The following is a 23,184-nucleotide window of genomic DNA, read 5'->3' on the forward strand; positions in this document are numbered from 1 at the left end:
ATCCCAGCACTTGGGAGGCAGGTGATCTCTGTGAGTTCAAGGACAGCCTGGTCTGCAGAGGGAGTTTCAGAACAGTCAAAGATACACAGAGAAACCCTGTCTCAAAAAGCCAAAATTTCAAAGTAAAAATTAAAAAAAAAATTTAAGTAAAGCCACATAAAGATGGAAAATACACAGAGAGTCTGGATACTGTATATTACGTTGTCTTTGAATTGCTTGACAGCTGAGGAAGGAGCAACAGCTGCTAAAAGATATTTAAATATAAATGCTGCTGGATTAATAAAACATAAATATTTTGTAAATGCCATGACTTCAAAATTGAAATCAAAAGATATGGTACTTTGGAGAAGAGGTTTTGCTTTTGTTTTCACGGAAAATGAGAGGCTATGGATTTATTCTGGGCTAAGAAAAATAAGGTTATATCAAGGAAGACAACCCCCACCCCTGGGAAATGTCCAATAACAGTGGATGGCCCAGATATTTGAGTTCTACATCCAGAGCTGCCTCAAGACTGCTGGCTGAGATGATCAAGCCTCACAGTCACAACTTGATCATAATTCTAAATTTTCTTTAGGTCCCCATAAGATTATCAGTGTCCCAATTCAACAGGAAGTAATCTGGAAAACTATGACCACATTCCCCAAAATGAACTATGGATATTTTCCTTTGTTTAGAACATTGGTTACAAGTTGTTATGGATAATGATTAGGAAAAAAGCTAAACAAAGGATATTAGATTCAGAGTTCTTGTTCTTTAAAAAATGGGGGGGGGGGTTGCTGTGAGACAATGGTTTTACCCTGTAAACATTTGTTTCTTGTACTTGTTTAATAAAATGCTGATTGACTGATAGCCAGGCAGGAAGTACAGGCAGAGCGGACCATGCAGGAAGTAGAGGTAGGGCAATGAGTACAGGAGAATTCTGGGAAGAGGATTCTGCAGTCGGCAGTCACGACCCAGCCACAGAGGAAGCAAGATGTGACTGCCTCACTGAAAAAGGTACTGAGCCACATGGCTAACTCAGACAAGAATCATGGGCTAATGTAAGTTATAAGAATCAGTAAATAAGAAGCCTGAGCTAATGGACCAATCAGTTTATAACTAATGTCGACCTCTGTGTGATTCTTTGGGACTTAACAGCTATAGGACCACGCAGGACAGAAAACCTCAGTCAACAGGCCCCAAAGACTCATGTGCTTGATGGCTTGGCCCACAGGGAATGGTACTATTAGGATGTGTGGCCTTGTTGGAGGAAGTGTGTCACCGTAAATTCAGGCTTTGAGATCTCATATATGTTCAAGTCATGCACAATGTGGCAGTCTCTCCTTCTGCTTTGCCTGTGGATCAAGATGTAGAACTCTCAGTTCCTTCTCCAGCACCACGTCTGCCAGCATGCTACCAAGTCTTGCCATGATGATAATGGACTGAACCTCTGAAACTGTAAGCCAGCCCCAATCAAATGTTTTCCTTAAGAGTTGCCATGGTCATGGTGTCTCTTCACAGCAATAGAAACCCTAGGACAGGATCCGACACTTTCTTCTCATCTCTATGGCACATATATGGTATATATACATACAGTCAAAACATTCACACACACATCAGTTATTTTTTAAAAATCTTTCAAAATGTTTTTTTTTTAAGTTTTATGGTTATTGGGAGCTGGGAAAATAACTCCTTTGCTAAAATACTTGTTTAGCATGCATGAAGCCTTGGTTTCAATCCCCAGTTCCACATAAACTGGACATGGTGGGACAAGCTTGTCTACTCCTAGCACTAGGGAGGCAGAGGCAGGACAATCAGAAGTTCAAGCTAGTATATACTGAGTTCACATCCAACTGAACTACATGAGATCCCGCCTCAAAACAAAAACAAATAAAAATATGACTATTATGTTAAAAGATTAAAGTACAAAATATCTATATAAGGATATATATATATATATATATATATATATATACATTACATGATTATGTATCCCTGTAAGAAAAAGTAGAAGGATAGGGATGTTAAAGTTAGTTGTTAACAGGGTGGGAGTAGAGATGAGTATTTTAATGTCTTCAAAGATCTGTTGTTCAAAAGGATGGCGACTAAAATGGGAAGGCTTCAGGCGGGACAAATGCAGATGTGGCCAAGGGATAAGGAAAAGACCTGGAAGGAGGCATAGGCATGGAAGAGAGTCAGCGCAATGCGGTGGCTGGTAATCTATTAATGGAAACACGATCACAGGGGAAGAAAGAAAAGTAGGTAATATGACACCAATGAAGAAAAGTCAATTTACCTGGAAGTTTTAATTACAAGCTAATAGCTATGAAATTATTCCCAGGTGCACACAACTCCCCCCCTTAATTGCCTTGATCAACAGAGGCTTCAGTGAATCTATGCACAAACAGGCACTTGGGGCTGTCCTATGCTACTGTCTGAGTCCCTACATGCTTTGTGAACGACTGCTGTAGGTGACATTGACTTGAGTCCCCCAGACAGAAGCTCACTGGTGTGCCGCAGATATTCCATTAGACATGTAGCCGACACAGTCCAGCCTGCGTCACACACCGCTAGGGGACACACCCAGTGTTACATGAAATGGCCTTCATGTAACACACTCTTTGACTTCAGGACAAAGTCTTGCAACTGACAAATTACACAGATCAGTGATTCTCACTCAACCTGTGGGAGGGGAAACCCCTTTGAGGGAATTAAACAACCCCTTCAAATAGCAGATATTCTGCATTATCAGATATTTACATTATGATTCATAACAGTAGCAACGTTACAGCTAAGAAGCAGCAATGAAAATAATTTTACCATTGGGGGTCATTACAACAACCCGAGAAACTGCACTGAAGGGTCATAGCATTAGGAAGGCTGAGAACCACTGATATAGATGATACATCCTGTAAACTTACAAAGTAGAAAATGTTCCTTCAGCTTCAAGAAGTCAGGGGAGGAAAGGCAAGTAGATGAGGCAGGAAGTCCCTGTCCTGAGATTCCTCAAATTATAGGAACCCTCATGCTATCCACATGCTGCGTCTTGATGCTTCCTCTAGTGTCCCCTTACACGTGGGACTACAGGCCGCCTTCAGCGTCTCCAGTCCCCACCTGCTTGACTGGGCTCTTCGCCATGTCCAGCAATTTACCACACTGAGCAAACCAGGTCAGACCCCCTACTGTGAGTCCTCTTAGCAGTTTGTGGTTCTTGTTGATAGCATTTGGCCACTGTGATGGTATGGCTTCCGGAACACCGGGGGCTTCCCACACACAAAGGCCAAGCCATTTTGCTAACCCTGTACTCCTGAGCCAGCACTGCGCCTGGTAAAAAACCTGACACAGAGCATGGCCCTGGTACACAGCCGCAGCCAGCTTGTCGGAGCATCCACGGCCAATAGTACTGACTATTCCAGTGCTGGAATAGCATCTGCAACTAAGAGTTATTTAAGCAGCACAGAGGAGTGAATTGAGCAGCACTCACAAGGTGCCTAAATGATTAAGTCACTAGCTATAGACACTAATATTTGAAACTCAGAGCTTTAAACAGAACAACAGGATAAGTCATACGTGAGCGAAATGTGTGAATGAACTTAGCTTTTAACCCCTCAGGAGGCAAAGTCCAAGGCTTGCCTCAGCCATGAATTTAGAGAAAAGGGCTTTTGTATCCATTTCAGTACTTAGCATTTCCATGTAACAGGTCACTCCTTTTGTATGTGCCTTGTCTCAGCTTCCTTTCTGGTTGCTGCAATAAAACGCACTGACAAAACCAACTTAGGGGTCAAAGGGTTTATCTTAGCTCACAGGTCCAGGTTACTGTCCATCAAGAAAGGAAATCAAGGTCCCAGGAACTTGGAATGGTCACATGATAGCAATGAAGTAATGCAGGCTCTCTCGGCTCTTACAGGGCCCAGGATCTCCTGCCTAGAGAATGGAGCCACTCACAGTGGGTGGGTCTTCCCTCTTCAACCAATGGAGTCAAGATAATCACCTATACACATGCCCACAAGTCAATTTGATCTAAACAATCCAGACAAGCCTTCACACAAACTTCATCAGGGATTAACAATGTATCAAGCAGACAAAACGAACCACGGCAGCCTGCAGAGTTTCCAATGAACCGCCTAATTTTAGAAGGAAAGAACTTTGCAAGTCATCTTCAGTCTAATATTTTACATTAAAAAAAAATGGAGGACCCAGGGTGTCAAGGGTCTACCAGTCCACAGCTGGATATGGGAGCACAATTAAAACCATGCACCCCACCAGACCTGGGATGTAGGCCATGAAGCTCACAGAGGTTTATGTCTACACTGCCAGCGAACAACTGAGTCCATCTTCAAAGGTCAGCCTGACTCCCTGAGACATGGACAAGAATCCTCTATCTCTCTCTTTTTAAATAATTGCTCCCAATAAGCAATGTGCAAACTTTGGTACGATTTTCAGGGCAGATGGGGGTCGTCAATAAAGTTATACTTATCTAGCCCTTCATCACCCAAATGTCTTCCAACACTGAAATAAATTTAAAAAAAAAAAAAAAGGTCAGGAGACGTATTTGTGGCACGACGAAAAACACAAGTAGAAATGCCCATTTGATGCACACGTCCAGTCTCTCAAGATAGCGGGATGGTGCCATTCATTGCTGCTGAACTTCTAAGCTGACCGTAGCGCTCCTGTCGATGGCATTCTCTGCCACTATGCCTTCACCCAGTCCTTCCACTCTCCCAAGAATACCTTCCCTAGCATCCCCCACCTCCCAGCAGAAGTCTTACACCAAAGCGCCAGCCAGAAATCTCTACACACATTCGGTATGCCTGGCTCCTCTTTTTTTATTTTATGGTAATCCACAGCCTTATTTATGCCTCCCATCCTCCTGGGAGGTATCAAATACGCTCACAATGTTATAAGGTTTGCAGAGCACCACGCACTGAGAAATGTGCTGCAAAAACACAAGACAATGTTTTGTAATCAGTTTAATCCAGTTTCTTGAGACACATACAGTGGTTTTTCATGGAAGAATCAACCAAGCCAAGATTAATAGCCTGGTTTACTGTACTCTTTTTTTTTTTTTCTCCTTCCAAACCACAAGTCAAGATAAACTCTCCCTTAATGTACAACTTCGCAAAATACGGTTTTGAATATTGACTCCTGGATCCACTGTGGTTATGAAAAGGACGGCTGTATCCACGAGGATGTGGACAGGGTAGACTGTGGTAACAACAACCAGAGAAACCTCAATCTCAGACGAAAGACAACCACAGTGGTCTCTCAGGGGCGAGCGAGATAAGCTTCGTGGCCTCCTCTTTCTGGTCTTTACCTGCCAATCTGAGTCAGCAAAGTCTAGGGAGACCAGTCTGAGGCTACAGCCTTTCCCGTTCTTCTCCAGCCTCCCAGATGGCGCAGGGAGGACCTGTGGGAACATCTGTATCAGTAGATGGCCTGGTCCAGATACGCCAGCCAGTAAATGCCAGTGGCCATTACCGTTGTCCCCACCACAGTTCCATTCCTCTCCAGACCATGATCACGCTACAGCTGTCACACGATACTGGTGCAGAACGGGCTGGCAATGGGAATCGGAATCACCTGAAGAGCTGATAAAACTGCTGACTGTGGCACAGGAAATGGCTCGGTCAGTCAAAGTGTTGCCGTACAAACACGAGTACCAGAGTTCGATCCTCAGCACCAACATTACAAAGGAAGTCTGGTGTGGTGTATGTGCCCTTGTCATCTCAGCAATAAAGAGAGGTGGCTCAACCTGCCAGCCTAGCTTCACTGGCAAGCTCCACGCCAGGTGAGAGACTGTACCAAAGAGGATCAAGAAAGATAGCATCGGAAGAGGAATAGCACCCAAGGTTGAGCTCCACAGATGCACACACACATGTACACACACACACACACACACACACACACACACACACACACGTTTACATCGATTCCATTCCCAGAGTCTATAAATTAAATCTGCTAGTATGTTGTCTATGACTTTGAATTTTAAAAGCCCTATAGGTAATTTTACTCTGCAGACAAATCTGGAAACCATGGTCACAGAGGCAGCAAGATTTATATCCACGTACATATTTATTAGCATGTACACGCACATGCAAGATGGCCCCTCCCATGTGCCATCAATCCCGTTCTCTATATATACAGAGGCTATAACCACTGGTGTATCTGAATAAAGCCAGGTTGTGCTGTAGTAAGGCACTCTCAATTTCACACCTAATGACAGCCATCAAAGCCATCCTCTAGGATCACAACAAGCTGCAACGACCCGTTTTTATCTGACATTTAAGCCTAAGCCTTTTATCCACAAGCATTTTTCATATCCTACTTTACTTCACGCCTTTCCAGGCTCAACTGAACCACTGTCCAGCATAATCAGAATCCCAAAATTATACGGATGGGAATGGACGGGAGTAAATCGGGGAGAGTAAGTCCACCGAAGGCTATTTGTTAGGAATAGAAGCTGAGCTTTGAACTTTTCTTTGTCTGTGACCCAGAACAGTAAGCAGAGAACTTAAGGGAAATCTGGATGAGTAAAGCACCATTTAGTAATGAACTGGGAAGTGGGCAAACAGACACAAGACTCACAAAAAAAGAGAGCACCTAAGTTACTGCTGTTGTCTTTGTAACTTAGCACAAACTTAGACACACCTTCTCCGAGAAGAAGGAATCCCAGCTGAGAACTTGCTCCGTTCGGACTGGTCTATAGAAGTAGTTTTCAATCTGTGGGTCACAACCCCTTTGGAGATCAAATGACCCTTTCACAGAGGTGGCATATCAGATATCCTGCATATCAGATATTTACACTGCGATTCCTAAGAGCAGCAAAATTACAGCTATGAAGAGCAACGAAAATAATTTTATGGTTGGAGGTCAGCACAACACGAGGGACTGTACTAAAGACCCTCAGCACTAACGAACATTGAGAATCACCGGCCTATGGGCATGCCTATGAGGCACCCCCTTAATTGTTAGTCAATGCAGGAAGGCCCAGTCCACTAACAACCATCCCATCCCTGAGCAGGTGGGTCTGGGCAGTATAAGGAAGGTACAAGCCAGGGAAAGTGAGCCGGTAAGCAAGACTCCCACAGTCTCTACTGCACTGCAGTTCCTGCCTTGGTTTCCCAGATGATGGACAGACTGGGATGCAATCTGGAAGCCAAATAAACCTCTCCTCCCCCAGCTTGCTTTAGGTCACAGTGTTTACCACAGCAAGAGAAACCGAACTAGGGCCCTTGAAAAACCTCGTTTGTCAGTCAGACACCAGCTAGCATTTGGATCTCCCCTTTTTTATTTCATTTCTCTTGGGGCAAATGTGTTTAGCAGAGTGGAAGAGAGGGGAGGGGGCTTATGACCAAGCAGGTGCCCTCTCACCTGGGCACTATGTTCGGGGGCCACCTGCCAGGCCCAGGGCACAGCAGCACACCCTACACCAGCACGAAATTATCTCAGCCACGTCGCCACCTCGCGTCCCACCCTCCCACCCTGCGGGACGTTGTCTCTGCAGTGTCTGGAGAAAACCAGAAAGCCCAGCTTGTTTGCCATTGCTTTGGCAGTTTAATTTAGGACTCCCACTAGGCTTTATGTAAACTCTTTGCCAACATGAAAAGACATTCTGCATTGTTGGAGGCACAGTTAACTTGGGCCTAAGGGAAGGAGGCATTGTATAGATTACATAATGGTTACTCTATTGCTTAAAAAAAACAAAACAAAACAAAACAAAAAAACAAATGGCAGCCTCAGGCAGAAAGTTAAAAGAAGAGAAAACTCATTTTTGTAAAAGTATTTGAAGCGACCATGTCTTCTGAGGCACTGAGAGTCAACAATGGTTCTGCTTTACTCCGGGGCTCATTCAATTATCTGTTACTTCCCTGAGCCCAGGGAAAAGAGACATCCTCCCACATTGTTGCCTAGCGGAAAAAGGCAGGCAGGCTTCTCCTAATAAAAGCTGGAAATGAAAAGCCGTAACTACTCCCAAGGCCCTGCTTATTGTGAAGAATCATCAGAAACCCCCTTTTAGGACCTCTATTAAGAATCTATTTTCTCTACAAACTATCCCAAAAGGGAAACAGAGTGGGATCCACAAGCCCAGACACATATGGTTGGCTTCCTATGGCCTGACCACTAGCAGAAACCTAACCTCCCTACAGTGGTTTCCTCATCTATGAAATGGAAATAATTACCCATGACAGGCATATGATGAGAAGCCACTATGGAAATGTGTAAAATATTGAGCGTTCAAAAAACTATCAGTCTCCATTTGTTCTAAGGTGAATTTGTTATGAGAAGAGTGACCACCGCCCTGACACATCTTTGTCTTTCCATCCTTGCCTAGAGGTCACTTGGAGATGGTCACTGCCTCCTGGTAGCATCTCTTCCACTCCTCCCGCATCAGGAGCCATGCAGGCAGACCTGTCTGCAGTTCCTCAGGAGGGTCCTGAATGGTCCAAGACACTGCTATCCCCTCTGCTGCCATGATTGGTCTGAAATGCACGCAGGTCCTGAGAGGATCCAACCAGAGAGAAGGGAGGAAATGTTGTTCAAGGACTCCACAGAGAGATGGCAGCTCTCTTCTCTAAGCTATTGTGAAGAATGGGAACCTGAGAACAGACAAAGCCAGGAGCCGGAAGTGCAGAGCCCAGAGATCACCAAGAAACAAAGCCAGGGTCTGGATTAGAGTGTGCGTGAAACCCATCCTATTTTCTGCATGCGTCAATCACTTAACTGCTTCTGCCAGCTACCCCACAGGAACGGGGAGCTCTGGAGCTTGTGGCTCTATCCTGACTTATCCGCTACACACGGATGAAGCAGGGATGTAAGCACATTCCCGATGCTTGCACTCAGGTTCTCTCAGGACACACATAGGTCCAGGTTACCCTGGATCTTAGAACTTTATAGCTTCTCTATACGTACGCCCTCAAACAATTATTTTTTTCCAGATAAATGAAGGGAATGAAACTGTCAAGTAAGCTGGAGTTTCAGAGGCATCGGAGCATTTAAAGCCCCAGGTTCTAGCTGGTGCATAAAAAGGAATCCCCAGGTGTGGAGCAGCATCTGGGCCTGAGATCAAATCATAGGCACAGCCAAGTCCCAGCCCCCTGCTCTGTTCTGCACAATGGGGTAATTATACTTGTCTCCCCGGGGTTAAAGAAGCCATGACAAGGACCAGGAGAGCCATACTCACACGGTATGTAATTTCCCTTCTTTTGTGCCATCGGCCTTGTTGCATACTATGGGTTCTGCTCTGGGGTTCAGAAACCAAGGTTATCATAGGGCCCAATGATAGGCTGCACAGATAGTCCCAAAAAACTGAGAAGAGAGAAGGCATGCCTCGAGCCTCCCATCCCACCATATACACATATACACGCACACATGCACGCACATGCTCTCTCTCTGTCTCTCTGTCTCTGTCTCTGTCTCTCTCTCTCTCTCTCTCTCACACACACACATACACACACACACAAAAACATTTATGTTAGAAGCAGCACCCACATGAGTATATACATTACACAAAGTCACCCAGCTATCAGCTATGCTCTCTGCCTGCAGAGCAGAGGCCGCACATTAGTGTGGCTGTCCAGATCACATGCTCCCAGGGGGTTGACTGACACCCAGAAAGCATGTGGAACTCACCTAAACTGAAACTCCAGGGAAGCATGGGCTTGTCTCAGTCACTGGGACCCCAAAATAATTCCTTGGGCACTTGATTAGGTACCCAAATGAGTGGACATGCAGAAGGCAATGAAACCAACATTCTAAGGGGGATCTTAAGAAAACCCTGACGTATAGAGTGCAGCCTGCCAGGCAGACAGCAGCCATGCCTGGCAGAAGACAGAACTCTGATCCCATCAATGCCCACGCCTCTGAAGTTCTCGAAGACAGTTTCGTTTCCTGACAAACACAAATTATCAAAATGAAATTAAGGCCTAGGTATGCTTTAATTCCAGTACTCAGAAGGCCAAGACAGGAGGAATGCGGAGAATTCAAAGGCTACGCAACCAAACTCACTCTCAAAATGAACAAGCATGCAAACACAGAAGTTTCCAGACGCAACAGAACTAGAGGGAAAGAAAAGGGTGAAAGACATATCAAAATATTAATTACAATTAGTCCTAGATAGTAAAGTTAGTAAGACTTTCAGGGTATGGGGGGGGTTGAATGAGGAGGCCAGAGAACAAGTTGGTTCTCTCCTTCTACCTGTGGGCAGAACGCATGTCATTTGGCTTGGAACCAAGTACCTTTGCCTCGGAGACATCAGGCTGGCCCGTTTGGGAATTTTTCTATAGTCAACACAAACTGATTTTCTAACAAAAATTAAGAGTCTATCCCAGCACCCAAGATACAGAGTAGGGACCCAACCACAGCCCCCGCCCTGTCGATGTCCTTCAGACACCGAGACACAGCTATCACATGTCTGTCTTTCTCATGTTTCTTGTTAAATATTTCAGCTAATCTAATGGCTGGATTTCAAGGCTCTATCCTCTTTCTTTGCAAAGCTCCATCTGCTAAACCCACGGCAAATACTGTCCAACCAGCTCCCCGCCCTCTCACACCTCTGCTCATTCCTCCGTTCATTCACTCATCAAGAAAACACTAACCAGAAACCTATCACAATGTAGCATCCTTTGCTCTTGCCTATCCATCATTAAGAAACAGTTTCCAGACTGCTTTAGGGAATGAGCACCTGGACTCGTTCTCTGTCCCTGTGCCCAAATGGACAGACAGACCCCAGCCTAACTTCTCCTAGGGGCAGACATTTGGCCTAGAATGGCCAGAGTACTGAGAAAACTTGGCAACACAGACTGTTTGGGGGATGTGTGTGTTATCCTCAGACAGTAGGATCAATGCTGAGTCTTTCTGCTGGGTTATTAGGAAGGTGACCTTGCTAAACCTACCAGAACTGCTAACTGCTATCTGATGCCACAATGTGGAAAGGAAACGTATCTCATCAAGAGATGGAAAACTGTCTAGATTGACAAGATTTTAAGCTTTGGATTTTATGCCTCAAATTCTATCTTTAAACTTTTCAAGCCAGCTCAAGCTGGAGCAGTTTGGAAATGGGAAGAACCCTGACAAGAGGGATCTGAACTTCTGTGAGTACATGAAGCAAGGGGACCCATGCCACCTTTCCAGGCTCACAGTCTGGCACGGAGACAGCCATGTTCCCTTTCCTATAGCTACGGAAAGCCAATAGGGTAACAGCCGAATTAAATTCCACACAGTGCAACATGAGCCTGAAAGGGGGCATCAGGAAAGGGTCTCCCAGGGCAACAGGACTTAAACCTGCTTCCCATCTCCACGCAGGCAATGAAGACACAATAACTGTCTGAGGGAGTCAGGTAACACTGCTGACTTGCATCCATCTTCCAGTAAACCAAAACCCCCAAGTCCCAGCTTGCAGACTGGGCAACGATATGCCAAGCGCTTAATGGAACTTTCAATGAGCCCCCAAAACACTGCCTTGAGAGCTATGAAAGATGGCATGGCCAAATAACCATCACTTGGGAACATGTGGCGGAGGATGTGATAATCTTGATACCAAGGTTGGGTTCGTGCCATGTCCTCTGTAAGCTGAAGTTGCCACCACCATCTCCTGACTCTAAACTGGTTGCCTTTCCCATATCCTAACCTATTTATGACACAGGCAGTGTCATAAAACCTTTCAAGATGGATAACCCACTTAGGGAACTGATTTCCAAACTGTACCAAGGGAGTGTCAAGGGGAGAAACCTCTGGTCCTATAAAACCGCTCAGGAGTTCGACATGTGGCCAACCGCGGCCAACAACAACAACAATGAAAGCTCCTCTGGGAACATCTATTTTGCTAAGAAAGGCCATAAATGTTCTTCGTCAGTGAACAGAAGCCAGTGTTTTTGGGGCCTTTGATGATACATCATGTACAGGCAGTGGGCAGATCAATAGGTCTAAAAACAGATGACACAGGGGGACAAATTCTCACCTTCGTCGCTTGCTCAACACATCAGGGATTCATTTGTTCCAGAAACAAGAGTTCTGACTTTCCAGAACAAACAGGCTTTAAGTTGAGACAATTATTACTGACAGAATCCCTCCATGTAACCCAGGGGATGGGGGTTGGGGCAGGAGGCTGCCAGGGATTAATGGCAGATGGCAGGGAAGCAGCATGGGGGTCCTTCTGAATCCCTGGGATGACTAAGCGGTGACTGCGTAAAGTTGTTTATAAAACCCATCTATCTAACACCACCAAACTCCCTCTATTGCATGCCAGGACTTGACACAAGTCTCTGTCTCTGTCTCTCTGTGTGTGCCACGCACGCGCGCGCGCACGCGCGCACACACACACACGCACACACACCTTGGAAATGAGATTCACAGATATTTATCATGTATTTACTGGATCGCTTCAGACTCTAGGCAGAGTCAATGGGGAAATCTACAATGGCATGTGAATGAACTAGATCAGATAGCACAGGGCCTAGTTAGCACTTAGCCCCGGCTTCCCATTGGAGACTAAGTCCCTCTAAAAATGGGAAGGGCTCTCATGTGCAGGGCTCCCCACGCAGTTTCCTTTTGCCCCGTGGTGGGATTCCTTTCTACAGCCCAGTCTGGTCTTTCACTCGGCCCGCTCTCCAAGCACTGGGATCACCAGCATTCGCCTCCACACCTAGCCCTAAGTCGTCTTTCAACCACAACTGATTCTTCATCAAAAAGCAGTATGTGACCAAACATGGCCCACAACTCTCATAATCCCACGACTCGTCTGTCTGAGGGAGGAGGAACACAAGTTCTAGGCTGTTCTGGGATAGAAAGCTAAGTTATAAATTAGCCTGGGATAAAATACGACTGTCTATAAACAATAATAATTTTCAAACTTCCAACGCCTATGGAAGGACAGGCAGTCGGGTGTCATCTATCCGTTGCCAGTTTCCAGCTGTGCATGTGCACTTAGCAGAGGCAAGCAAGGATGCATGTTGTGTATGAAGGCAGACATGTATAAACATTCATGCTCCCCTCTTCGATGCATACATGAATGCCGACCACATATACTTTCCACACACATTGCTTTTCTTACAACTCAAAAATATATCCTGGCTACCTCATGAGCTGTTGGTCGGCAGAGCCCCAAACAATACAGACTCTTGCTTTTCAGTGACCCCACTGAAACTAGATTGTGACCCCTTCATGCTGAAGATACCATCTACCTTGGTCGCAAGATAGAGAAGCCAGGCTGGAAGTGAGCAGGACGCTCCCTTCCCTGCTCTCTAGGTTCCATGGTGAAAAGTGCTGTGTGGGCTCCTGGGAAAGGAAAGGGAGCAGCAGCCTTTCTCGGCTGCGAACCACACAAATTATGACATCCGTTGGCCACACAAGATGTTCCTACACCTGCAACGGGGCACAATCGTTATGGGGCACCTCCACAATTAGATTTGAGACCATATGACAACATCATCTGACTGCTCCACACAACAGAGTTCGTATCTGACACTGTAAATCCCATCAAAAACCCATCGCCCGGAGGTCATCAACCCTGGCAGGGTGGGGACCTAACACTGGCGTTTAGCTAAATTGACACGGTATCCAACTCTCTCCTAAACCTGCATGTTCAAAAACCCATCGCCCGGAGGTCATCAACCCTGGCAGGGTGGGGACCTAACACTGGCGTTTAGCTAAATTGACACGGTATCCAACTCTCTCCTGAACCTGCATGTTCATATCCAGACACGTGCCTACTCTCAACCCTCATCCGAGAAGCTTCTCTCTGCAATGAATGAATGGCAGTGAATGCAGACGTAAGGCTATTCGAGGTTCTGAGCAAAAGGGATGGCTGAATGTTCATCTCTCAAGAAGACACCGATAGCCCCCCTTCTAACACTCAGGGAACATTACGGAAGAGAGAGTAGAAAGAACGTGAGAGCCAGAGGGTGTGGAAGGGCTACAAAATGCTGCCTCCTGGACCTGACACAGCAGCTACAGGTGCCTGAACTGCGTCCACAGAGAACTGGTTCCGTCGAGTCAGTCATGGGTGATCGGGGAACACATGGGACTTGTCCCTCCTATTGGCTATTGGTGGATTCTGAGGGAGAGGAGTCAACGTTCTCAGTTGTCACAGAACAAATCTAATTAACAAGAATATACCTGGGGACCCCTTTCTTCTTAGCATATAGGCTTACTAGTTCTGAACAGCAGCATGGACGACATCTTAGTTTAGGGACATGCACTCAGTCCATCTCTTAATGACATCTATCTAAGTTGCTCCCGGGGGTCTTGCTATGACAGTTAAATAAAGCACTTAGGGAACTGAGACAGGAGGATCATAAATTAGAGACCAGCCTGGGTTACACAGTAAATTCCAGGGATACTTAGGTTTCATAATGAGAAACTGCCATAGAACAAAACATAACAAAACCAAATCCTGAAATGGAACTGCAGAGTCAGAGAGCCTGCTCACTCGAACACTCAATAGCTACCGCCGGGCTGCTCTAGAAAGACACAATCATTTTCCCTCCAACCAGCAGGGCAGGGACCAGGCCAGGCCTCTGTCCACACTCACAAAAGGCTGCTTTCCTGTTTTAAGTACAGAGGGAATAAAGACGGGCTGAGCTCTGCTCCTGTTCCATTGTCTCTTCTTGCCCCTATGAATCACCCGTGACACAACGACTTCCTGGAAATTCCACTCCTAGGTGCATAACCCAGAAGCGGAGCTTGAAATAGCACGAGCACATGAGCCAATGGTGCGCTGGAGCCAGCTCACGTTGTTTCAGGAGAACCTGAGCACGTTCACAGCTTCTCAACTCCGAGTTCAGAGACGTCGTGCGGCCTGCCAGAAACTGGTCATCATGTGAATGTTTATACCACAGGAATCGGGTACAGGGCTAGAGTGTGGCTCGGTGGTTAAGAACACTGGCTGCTCTTCCGGAGAACCTGGGATCCACAGCCAGCACCCACATGGTCGGCTCACAACCATTTCTAACTCCAGTTCCAGAGGATTCGATGCCCTCTTCTGGTCTCCATGGGTGCTGCACACATGTGATGCACAGACAGACAGACAGGAAAAACACCATACCCATCAAAAGTAAAATTAAAAAAATAAAAATTAATCCAAAAAAAGTAATCACCAAAGGCTACAAACCAGTTTTTCTTTCCCTAGACAGACTGCTGTAAACATTTATTGGCACATCAGTAATATACCACAGTGGAACCCGAGGCTCTGACACCCTTCGCTAGTGTCTTACCCTGGATGCTGACCTGCTCACAGATTCTTAGAATTCAAAGAATACAGGAAATCTCAAAGGACATCTAATTCTCGTTTTCTTCCTTGGCTTTTCGCTTAGTCCCACCATATGACGAGAAGCAGTATTCTCTATGACTCATTACTATTCTTTCATATTTACAATCCTTTTACCACATGGTGGTTATTCTTGTTAATTCTGGCTGGGGTCGAATCCCAGCTCTGCCCCTCACCCAAGCCAAGTGTGCACCCATGAGTGACAGGATTTGGCTACATTAGTTTTCTCATCTACAAAACAGAGGAGACAACTGGACGTGATTGTGGGGAGCCCAGCTCCAATGGACATATCTGCAGAACAGGCCCTCCCTGCACCTATGGCTCAGGGCTCACTGCCGAACAGGGAGACTGTTGTGTGACTTACAAAGGGCTGCATCAGTAAGACCGGAACAATGACAATATCAATAGACGTGCTAACAAGGGGGACAATCTCAGAGATCCCACCCTAGGTAACGAACTACAGGGACCTAAAGACGAGAGAGAGAGAGAGAGAGAGAGAGAGAGAGAGAGAGAGAGAGAGAGAGAGAGAGAGAGAGAGAGAGAGAGAGAGAGAGAGAATATATTAGCCCCTCCCAGGTTTGAGCCCCTGGTTGGTTATCCAAGACAAGTAGTCAGCACTGAAACCGTATACAAACAAAAAGCAAAACTGGACTCAGCAGGTTATATTTAGATACTTGTCCATGTTTGTAACAATAATAAAGAAAAGGCTATCAAGTTGAGAGTAGGGAGAGCATCAGAGGGGCTGAAGGGAGGAAAGGGTAAGGAAGAAATTATGGAATTATACTGCAATTAGAACTGTAAGATAAATAAAGTACAGATGACCATTAATAATGCTCCCTCACAATTTTGTCCTGAGGGCTAAGTGAGTTAACGTAAGTACTCAGAACGGCGTCTGGCATACACTTGACAAAAGACAATATTAATACTGTCCTGTAGCTCATGTATTCTCTCTCTATAGCTAAGCATTCTTTTAGCCCTGCTGTTACATTTTAAATAAAATGACTCTCATTTCATTTTGGCTGGTTTTCAAATCTTTCTTCTTTCGTTTCTCGCTTTACCTTTCTAACATCATTGTTCTCCCTCGTTTTAGATATACTATTTCATCGTCTCATTGAAAGGTTAAATTTACCAGCATCTTGGAATAGCTTGCTCCTGAGTAGTTCACAGGTCTTAACTGGGACTGCTGTAGAGAGAATCTCTGCCGTTTTAAGGGAGCCCTGTCAGGTTTGCATTGATGAAATACCCTTAAGGCCTGAGTTCGTCTTTGTGGTACGGGTTAGACCAATTCTCATCCTAACTGTTCAGGTTGAAGGATATCATATCGTAAGTGATAAAAATACTGACTCCACAAACGTGTGTGTGTGTATGTATGTATGTATGTATGTATGTATGTATATATAGTACAATACCAAGTTTTTTTATTTCTTGTGGATAATATTATTTCAATTCAAGGTAAACTTTCAGACAGTGAGGTTTTCTGGTCCCGTTTTCATAAAGAAATCAGACCTGCCAGGCTCCTGGCTATTAACTCCACCTTCTATGAGGCCTCCCTTCTAGATCCACTATAGAATTAAACCCCCAGCCACTGCAATCTTGGGCTACAAAGTCCCATGTAAGTCATAGTTTTGCTCACACATACCCACTGGCTTACACATCTCTCTGAATTTCTGGGTGATTCTGGAATATGTGCTCCTAAAGACTCCCCAAGAAGCAATGCTTTTATTTCCATCAACTCTGCATTAGTACTGGGAAGTATTTGTGCAAATCAGCTTGGTATATTGCACCAAGCAGAGATGTCCAGGTCACCAAATCCAATAAAACCACTCTTTCATGCTTCAGTTCAATCTGGCATTAAAATTACAGCCTACAGGCTGCCAACACACGGCTCAGTAAGTGAAGGCACTTACCATACAAGCCTGGGGAACCTGAGTCAATCCCCAGAACCCACAAAGATGTGAATGGAGAGAGCAGACTCAAAACTTGTCTCCTGATCTCGACATGTGCATGCATGCTGTCTCCTCCCCACTCCATAATAAACATAAACTGTTCATAAAATGCAGCTGACTCCAGGTTTTGCATCTAATGTCAGCATGTAACATAAAAACTGAAAACCCCAAAGTGGATCAAACATCCCGTAAGGCCTCACACACTGAAGACTAGCAGACTATCTTTTATGACATACCACTCAGTCTTTCTTGTAACACTGGACTGAGTGTCTTGATCTGAGCACCCATATGAAAGTTGAATCAGGGGTTCATATTCAAATCTAGAAATATAGGAGAAACACGATGGCACCAGATGCTCAAACCCCTGAGGCCCCCAGACCTAAGACTAACAGAAAGAATCCATTCCTCCCATCCCTCCTCACCTAACACAGATGCCACCCCCAGGTGAAAGGACATGGTCACCTGTACTATTTAAAGTGTCTTTGCCTTCCGTGTGCTTTGTTGAACAATTGTGTCTACATCTGTGGACATTCAAAACAAGAACACAGCAAAGACCAGCAGAGTGTCTGTTACTCAGGTACTACTAAGGGGGGTCCTGGAAGGATGCGAACTCTGAGTCTCCCGATTGGTGGCAGTTAAACTGGGTGTGATAGAAAACATTCGTCCAGCCGCGAGATTAAGATCTGGGTTTTACCTCGTGCATGGTAAAGCCATTAAAAGAAACATCAAGGGCGCGCCTGAGCAGAGGCTGCCGTGGACGCTGCAGTAAGGGTTCCATGCAATGGTGAAGCCTCACTGTAAGTTGGCCAGCTACACGGAAGAGGATGAGTAGACCAAGAGACCCAAGAAAAGGAGAGAGAAGCGTCCTGCTGGCTAGGGGGCGCTTGAGCTCAAAGCGAATGATTTTCTCACAGGTGCCCTCAGAGGGTGACAAAATTACATAGGCTGACAGCTCCGGCTTGCAAGCCAGGTGAATACTGACTCTGCCCCCAGTAACAGAGGGACTGGGGCAAAGCACTTCCTTCCTATGACCTTCAGCTTTGCGAAACTGCTGTGAGAGCCGACTGTGGTGGTGGCTGCACACAGTCTATGTTCCAAAGTCTCTACCACCACGGTTACCCAGGACAGGAAGCACGGCGGTGTCGCCATGGCTCCAAAATTAGCTATTTAAATCACCAATCTGACTCAACAGCCTGCAGATTCTCCACCCTCACCGGCAAAAGGAAAGAAACAATGCGTTATGTACTGAAACTCCAACAGGGCAGAATGCTTTCGCCGAAGTGAAAGCCACCTCCGGGCCATGGCTGCCCACTCTGCCGTTTCTCCAGAGTCACAGTGAGGAAGGCGGGATCTAGAGACAGGTGGCTCGCGTCCCATGCCAACTCTGCTACTTACCAATGCGGTCACCTTGAAGGAATTACTCCAGCTCCAGGACTCAGTTTCTTCTCCTGTAAAAGAGGGACAGCAAGGCGTAAGCAAGCTCCAGCAGACCTCAGCACTCTAAAAGCCCTGGATTCCCGGCCTTCGCTATTACTTTGTCCCCTCCCAATGCCTGTGACATGGTCTGAGGAGAAGAGTCTCAACTACCATTTATATGGACCACAGCAAAGCATCCAATCATTTGGCTGGGGCTGTAACACGGTATTGTCATCTACAGAAACCATGCTCAAGAACTATGTGCATGCTGGGCATTAGAGGAGCACACCTTCAATCCCGGAATGTGTATGGGAGGCAGAGGCAGGAGGATCTCTTGTGAGTTCAAGGCCAACCTGGCCTGCATAGCAAGTTCCAGGACAGCCATGGTTTGGGGTGTTTTGTTTTTGAGCCCTGTCTCAAAAAAAAACCTAAACAACACAACAACAAAAAAACTTAAGTCATCAAGTTACAAACACAAAAATCATAGATGGAAATGGAGAGGTGGATAAGTGGTTAAGCGTGTCTGCTGCTCTTGCAGAGGACCAGGGTCCGGTTCCCATCACCCACATCAGGCGATTCACAACCTCCTGTCGCTCCAGTTCTAGGGGATCTGACACCCTCTTCTGGTCTCCACAGGCACCTGCGCATATGTGGCACACATAAACTCAAGCAGGCAGAAGGGCAGAGGCAAGTGGACCTCTGTGAGCTCAAGGCCAGCAGCCAGATCTACTAGTGAGTTCCAGACATCAAGAGCTAGAGCGAGACCCTATCTCAGAAAGAAAAATAAATAAACAAAACGAGACCTTTTAAAATGTTGCGTTTAAAGTACGTTTGCAATTTTGTGTTAGGAGACACTGAAAGCTATCCTTAGCTACATGCAGCCATGGCACATGGCAGGGGCGCTTCTCCAATGCTTCTCTCACTTAGCGCTTAAAATAGCCCTAGCCATCACAAAAGAAAGAGGAGGAGGGAGAGGAGGGGGGAGGGGAAGAGGATAAGGGATATGTGGATGGGGAAGGAGGAGCTGACTCTGAGCAGTAATTTGCTGATGGTTGCACACAGCAAGGGCAGAGCCCCAAACATCTATAACCCAGGATCATTCGGGCTGGATTCCAAGGTCCCAGAGGCAGAGGATGGGGCCATGTTGCCCTCTGAGATTCCAAATTCTAAGTCAAAGGATCCTGGGATTTGGGGTTGCTGCAGAAGTCCTGGTCCCAGAAATATGCTCAGCTCAACTTGAGTCTGGACTAGTCTCAGTCATTCTGCCCCTGAGCCATATCCTGTCTGGGGTTTCTATTCTGCACCGCGAAGGAAGCAAACAGGTGCTGTGCCCTCAGAGTTCTCACTCTCGGAAATCGCTTAGAGCAAAAGCTTGTGAATAAATCAAAGAGAGCTTTCGGAAAGCCAGAGTTCAACAGCATCCCTCTTAATGTGTGGCCAGCATACGGCGTGAAAATGGAGGCTGAGGTGCGTCTAGCCACGCTCACTTCCAGATGGAGGCGGGAGAGAATGCCGCCTTTTCCGACCCGGCCTTCAGCGGCCTTGGTGTTTTCACTGAGTTTTACATTGAGCTCTTAAACTACCGGAAACCACTTAACCCACTTCATTCTATTCACAAAAGGCGTGGGGCCGGGACTCATTGTCACTGCTGCCACCACCACGGTGCCTTTGCCAGCTCTGCCTCTGTTCCCGGGACAGGTGCCCTCCCCTTGTTCCTGGTGGATGCTTTAACATTTGTTTTAAACTCATCACAAGTGGCATAGAGAAAGGCAAGACTCGACTGAAAGGCTGTCTAGCCCATGCTCACAGTCATATCCTCAAATGTGTGTACACACATGTACATAAACCATGAGTACACGCCATACCATAACACACATAGATGCACATCATATACAAGTGTAATCACACCACAAATACTACACATATCATATACCTATATGTACCACACTTCACATATACAACATACACAAAACACATCACATGCCATAACATACCACACATGTACAAATGAAACATACACCACACACCTATAAACCATATATGTACATGTATGTCACACACCACACATACCATGAATACACATCACACATATTCCACTTAAACACATACAACATACATCGCACACAATGTGACCATATATCACACACATGCACATTATGTATGCACATACGACATCCAAGCATCATACTAAATACATGAATCACACATACAATTCATATACCCTGTATAGGTGTATCACACAACAGATACACATCATGAATAAACCATACATGCATACATATGCCACACACCTATCCTCACACAGGTCATAGCAAACCATACATGCATATACACCATTGGTATATTATAAAAGCATATGAGTGTTACACACAGAGACACACGACTGCCCCTTCTCCCATCTCTCCTTGCTCTAATTCTTAGACCAGATTTTTAGAACAGAAAATGGGGGCAAGTTGTTCACTTGGGAAACTTTCTAAGACCTTGTGCAAATGAAAAACAAGAAAAGGGTAGGAACTCTCATGAAACTCTTGGTTTGGTTTTTAAGAGCACCAGGGAAGCTGGCCACTGCAAACCCCACACACAGTATCTGTAGCAGAAAGAAGGTGGAATCTGAAGACAGATGACAATCTCTCACTCCCAAGTATCCTGCAGAGAGAACCAAAGGCCAGCAGCAGACTCACCACGGGCTCCAGAGTCACCTGACTTGGGCCAAGTCCCCTCTGAGTTCCAGCAGCCTTTGCTACAGTACAGATGCATGAGTCTCTCAGGCACCCATGGCCCACGCACTGTGGCCCCAGAGTGAGTTCACACACTGAGCTTTCCAGCCACCCAGGAACAAGTAGAGAAGAGAAGCAATTATAATTAAGAAGGGGAAGATGGCCAGAGGGGATGAGGACTGGTGTGGGCGAGCAATGCTATTCCATTGGCTCAGCCGGATAAAAGTAGGAACCAACGAGCAGGGCTTCCTAAAGAGGCCCTGTCCACAGTGACAGCTACAAGCTGCAGTGGTCCAGAGGCAGAAGCCTATCCAAGCAGTAACAGCCCAGGTAAGTCAGACCTGTCTAGACCAAACATAAGCTGAGACTAGATAGAGAGGAGGAAAGTAGCTTACCAGAGGAGCCTGCCTGGCCCAGGTCCAGGATGACCCCAGCCAGTCCTGGATCTCATTGGCCATCCAGCCTGACTTATTTGGGAAGCTACGGGCCAGTGAAAGACACTGTCTCAAAAAACAAGGTAGAAGAGTGATAAGGGTATAAAGATGGCTGAGTGCGTCAGGATGCTCGCTGCCAACCCTGATGATTTATGTTTGATGTCAGGAGTCCCGTGGTAGAAGGAGAAGACTGACTCCCACAGGTTGTCCTCTGACCTCCCCACACATGTGTCACAGGCAAAAACCAAAGGGCAACAAAATGGTCCAAGGGAAAAGGTATTTGGCACACAAGGCTGAAGATCTGAGCTCCGTCTTTAGAGCCCGCATAAAGGTAGGAGACCTAACTTGATGACAAAGTTGTCCTATGGCTTCCACACTTGCACCAAGGCATATGCTGGCACATGTGTGTGAGACGTGTGTGCATGTGCACACACTAATAAGAAAGAGGGCCAGTGAGAAGGTTTCAGTGGGTTAAGGTGCTTGCCACCAAGCCTGACGATCTGAGTTCCGTCCCCAGGACCTTGATGGTGTGGGGAGAAAACTGCTACAAATTATTCTCCGGCCCCCTCCCCACACATGTGCATGACTCAGCCCATACATGCGCAGCCTCTTAGTATGCAAATCGCCTGCAGGATGCTGCTGATCCACACAGACGAGGCAAAGTCAGACTATAAATTACACTGGGAAATTCTGGAGCGGAGACATTTTGGGGTAACGTTTTTTGCTTAGTCTGCTTCGTTCCATAATTACCCTGACGCTCCCCACCCCACTCAATGGGAGAGAGACAAAGGAAAGCAGGTGTCGCGTGAATTCCACAGAGCACCACATACGCGGCTGCCGAACTTCACGACGGTAGCTTAACAGTAAGAAATTCGAGGCCGCAGTTTTGGCACGCCGCTGCTGGATGTCACCCAGGCACAGGTAAACAGGATCCCAGAAGAGGAAACAGCAGCACCAGATGGCCCTGCGGCTCCCTAGGTGATCTCCATGAGCAGCTGGGCCTGAGAAACACCAGGCAGGCTAACTCATTAGCCCAGGGAAGCCCCTGGGAAATCTTATCTGCAAGTGAAGAATTCTTTGTAATTAAATAAAATAGCAGATGTAAAAGTACCCAGCAGTGCCTGTTACCCAGAAGACAATAAATGTTAATTAAACAAGCAAATATAATTCAAATAATTACTCCTTCCCCTCTGCGAATTCATCCTGGAACTTTATTGACGTGTTTATCACTTGCTTTTTTTTTTTCTGGTGACCAAGATTCATTCTACATCTGATAATAAAATTATAAACTTACACCCATAATCCTATTCCATTCCAAGAGCCGGGCAAGAGTCCTTGCAAACCTCAATCATTTTACTCAGCTGGTAAAACTTTCCCCAAGAACAGGGCTAATAAATAGTATCTATGCAATAAACATTCGCTGCTTA

General features: G+C 46.0%; 1 protein-coding gene across 1 annotated transcript in view; it reads right to left on the reverse strand.

Moving 5' to 3' along the window:
* Positions 1–18,638, reverse strand: part of Cyrib (CYFIP related Rac1 interactor B) — an 86,796-nt gene extending 68,158 nt beyond the window's left edge. The window contains exon 1 of the mRNA XM_038342037.2: positions 18,586–18,638. The gene's annotated coding sequence lies outside the window, so the exon portion shown is untranslated. The remainder of the gene's footprint in view (positions 1–18,585) is intronic.
* Positions 18,639–23,184: the final 4,546 nt, after the last annotated feature.

This window comes from Arvicola amphibius, chromosome 9 (genome assembly GCF_903992535.2).
Source record: "Arvicola amphibius chromosome 9, mArvAmp1.2, whole genome shotgun sequence".
NCBI lineage: Eukaryota > Metazoa > Chordata > Mammalia > Rodentia > Cricetidae > Arvicola > Arvicola amphibius.